At 36.6% G+C, this 4,383-nt stretch overlaps 1 protein-coding gene across 1 annotated transcript in view; it reads right to left on the bottom strand.

The window, feature by feature from the left end:
- LOC134846062 (protein angel homolog 2-like) overlaps positions 1-4,383 on the bottom strand; it is a 513,790-nt gene that overhangs the window by 160,334 nt on the left and 349,073 nt on the right. The gene's annotated exons all lie outside the window — the stretch shown is intronic.

Raw genomic sequence — 4,383 nt, 5'->3', positions numbered from 1 at the left:
AAATCTGAAGAAAACTTTTACTTAGCCATAACACAGGAACAAATATACTTCAGAGTCGAATTTAGGGCATCTTCGCAGGAATTCGATCCACTCAATACCCTTAGGGTCCCCCTTTGGTAATATTAAAATTTTAGACTAAAATAGACTAAAATTTTGATAAAATGCTCTTTCGGCACCAACGCATTATAAACTGGGAAAGCGCGTCAAAAAACGCGATATCGATAATTTGGGCAAACTTTTCAAAAAAAAACACGTATTTTTCACCTTTTAAAATTAGATTAGATTTTTGAAATTAGGTTAGAAGAGCCACCCCAATCCTCGAGAAAATCCTAATTCGTCCCTGTCGTGTTTCCTAAAGAATTCAGTCAAGTTTCTGAACAGTTAGGTCATGAATATCCTCTTTCAACCCACTCAATATTTTTCAAAATGATCGGCATACCATTGATACCTTTGTCATCAAAGTTTAGAACACTCAGCCACTGCTTATTTGATGAAAGCGCGTGAGTTTAAGGTCACGCGTCTGGTAAATTGACTGACAGATACTCAAGCCCTCAAAAGTAAACTTCAGTGGCAGCTCCGGTCAAGTATTCATTTGATAAACTGATAAGATCCTACGATACTCCAAAGTTTCTCATTCGTTCAGATATCTACTATTACATTCAGTTGATTCAAACTTCGAAACCTAAGTGGTTCATTCCACCTTCACCTGAATCCTTAGAGGATATAAAGGACATCCTTTGATTGATCATGGCGACATCATCGTTTGAGTTGGACGCAAACATCCTCATCGGCGGAACCGGAGTCTGGTACTGATGAAGAAAAAGAGAATAATTCGTCTAAAGCACATCTAGAAGCTGGAGGATTGAAAAAGATACTCGATCCTTCATGATGATTGCTAGATTTAGAACTAGATAGAAGAAGTTAATCAGATCTCTATTATTGACCAAATGATGGGTTATTTATTAGTTTTGATTATTACATTGAAATAGATGCTGAAAAGGTTAAAATAGAATTGATTTTCATGACAATCATCTTTTGCATAAAGAAAGAACATAAAACATATTTATGACGGAAAACTTTTCGGTACCTTGCCCTCGCGAGCTAAAAAAAACCTAAGCTTGGTTTTATTTATCGACCTTCAAGCTATCACCAATCTTAGGTGCAAAAAATGCATTTTTTTTGCATTAGGTGCTTTATGAGGGGCTATTAAGGAAAATATCATCATTGCTCGAATAACTATCATGAAATGAAAGGAACTTAAGAGTCGGAATTCTCAAGCCGGAAATTTAGGCAGCCCAAGGAAAAACGCGATCAATTTAATTTGTACCGGAAAACAATTTTTCTCGCAAGTATAAAAAGAAACAGGAGTAACCGGTTACTGACAAGAAGCACAAAGTTCCGATCCAGTTGTCATCGAACTCTCATTCGTTTGAAAATGCCATTTAGCTTCAAAAATTAGATTAAAATAGCTTGAATAAGCTTAATTTAATGCCAAAATTAGAACGCAACCCCTTCTCACCCACTCCCACGCTGAACTTGGTATGAAAAACATAAAAATTCAGACATGTTTCTCTCGACACAACTCTTTGGAACAATAAAACTTTTTGAAATACCTTTTTGGAACACAAGTCATAGCTGAAATGGCTTGAAAATGATATCTCATTTGACTTCGAATGACGTGTGCTTGTGCTACCTGATATATTGGAAGAAAACACACCCTACGGCATAGTTCCTTCCGAATACTTAGTTGCACTGAATTACTCAATTGTTTATAAAAGAACTTAAAGCAGCTTTACAAGTTGAGAAAAACCTCGGTATGGAAATCAGATTTTCTTATCCTCTAACACGACTAGTTGAAATAACGACATCTGGGAACCGTTTTCCGTCGAAATATCTTTAGGTCATATATCCATCCAGCAAACACCTGGCTGCGACTCAGTCAACCAACAAGATTCAGGTCACATGAAAGAAATCTCGGAAACGGATATTGAGCAGGAACCACTGAAACGACATACTACAGGTTGATTTTTTTTTCGCGCAGAGGCACACCGCAGATTTTTGATACGAATCTCATCGAAGCCTCAAAGAAAAATCGTTCAATCTGGCGAAAGATTCATATATGTTTAATTATTCCCCCCCTCTTGCAAAGGGGGAGAAATTATACTATGTAAAAAATTCATATATGCGTAACCGTTGAGTTAGTCCCTTTTAGAGGTGGCAATCAGTCAGCAAGATGCGTATAAATCAATTTATACATCAGCAATCATGTTTTTTCAACTGCAAATCCTCACTATCGCATTAACTTTAAAAGGCAGTGAAGAAAAATTCACGGGAAAATCAGACCATTTGAAGCTTCCGCGGAAGCTGTCAACAAAAAAAAAACTAATATACGGTCATTTTCTAGTGTTCAAACCTGAATATTTGACCTCGAGATTAGGAGTTTCACGTCCTAGCATCTGCGACACGGTTGCTTGAAAGTATAATAACACTAGCAACCATTAAAGCAGGCACCTATGCTATTAAATAACCGATGATTGGAAATCTACCAAAAGTGCCACAAAATGCGCACTTTTATTCGCGAGTTGAGTTCGAAAAAAATGGATTCATAACATTTGTGGGTAGCTGGTCTGTGTAAATAACGGTAATTGCATCCCCTGCCCTCATTCTATCAAAAACTCTAGTTTCAAACCTGACTGTGAATGCCAAAAAGTAAAAGGCCGATAACACCTTTTGAAAAACAGTTTATAGCGTTACAATTTTCATTGTTGACTTCAAATAAGATAACTTTAGCGCTAACATTTGTTTATTGTGAACTGTCACCAGCCGTTTCAAACGAGCAATAACAGTCGACTCAAGCAATAAATTTTTTGAGAAAGAAATTTGACGGACGAACGATCAATGGAAAAACATGTATTTTGACCCGAAATCACCCAGTTGAAATTAGATTAACCAAAACTACGCAACGATGGGTGAAGATAAAATGAAAACTTTATGCAAGAAAATTTGGAAACTCAGAAAAAAACACTGTATATTAAACGAAGGCGAAGTTGCACTTCGCATACACAAGCAAAAATATGACCGATAACGCTACTGGGAATAACTGAATGATTAAAACTCCGAGACTACAAAATTTCTTAGTGACTCACGCCAATTTTGACCTACATAATTGCTAAGTGACGCAAGCAAGCCAATTATTACGGATTAGCAGTACCAATCAATTTGAAAAAATTTTTTTTAACTAATACATGAAAAAGTTCATTAAAAACATCCGACCCTGCCCTGGTTCGAACTCTCTTAGTTTGTTACGGTTCTCCTTTCCTACCTGTACGCTACAGATCCATGATACCTTGAAGCTAAACTGCTTTTTGTAATATAATAGTCTGTCTTAATATCCTTAGCATTGGCTGTACTTAATAGCTGGTTATTGATCAAAATGAACACTTTCAAAATGAACAAGAACACAAATATTTGCGACTAAAGTTGGAAAAAAAGAGAGGTCACACTATCACATAAGCTTTGCTTGTGTAAACATCATTTTCCACAGCAGAAAAGCTCCAATTCACAAAAAGCAACAAAAGGAGCAAAATGAGCTCTAACATTTCACCAAAATACAAAAAGTGGGATGTAAAAATAAGCCTGCAAAAACCTAGCGACAGCGAGCTTCGAACCTACTACTTACTGAGTGAAACACTCAGACAGTCCCCTGGACAAATCAGCAGTGGAGATCTTATGGTTAAAATTTTCACAAACACTTAAGTAATCATTATCAGGCAGCAAATGAAAGCATCCTCAACTCAAGCGAAAAACCACATACTAATAAACTTTCCAATAGAATTTAAGCTGTACACAATAAATCGGCGAAAAGAGCTACAAAATACAGCTAAGAAAACTGCAAAAAAAATACCTCAAAAGAAAATCAGGATTACAATTGAGACAACGGGATTGGAGTTCGGACCTGCGAATCACTTGCCTTAATCACTTAGCCATTGCGTCTTGGGTTCGAAGACCCTAAAGACCTTTAAGAGTTCATAGACATGATAATAGTTTCCGTTATCGAATTACCACGCACTGAAACTAAACTTGCCATGTAAACCATTTAGGGTCTCAGAAGCGGCTTGGTAATCTTGCTATTGCGCCCACAAACATCGCGGGTCGTATTTTGTTTAATTTTGCAAAATAAATGAGGTTCGTACAATAACGTGGAACAAATCCTACGCTATATTAACACTCCTTTGAGCATGTGCGAACACGAAAAAAAACTTAATTAGATCAGAGAAAGGTATAAGTGGTCCGAGTTATGTCCTACCCACACAGCAACAGACTGCTCTTTTTCATTTCTTTGCTTTAAAAAAAAAGAGAAAACAAACTTGAGAAATTCCTATT

This window comes from Symsagittifera roscoffensis, chromosome 5 (assembly GCF_963678635.1).
Source record: "Symsagittifera roscoffensis chromosome 5, txSymRosc1.1, whole genome shotgun sequence".
NCBI lineage: Eukaryota > Metazoa > Xenacoelomorpha > Acoela > Convolutidae > Symsagittifera > Symsagittifera roscoffensis.
This window is presented reverse-complemented; position numbering and strand designations above follow the sequence as displayed.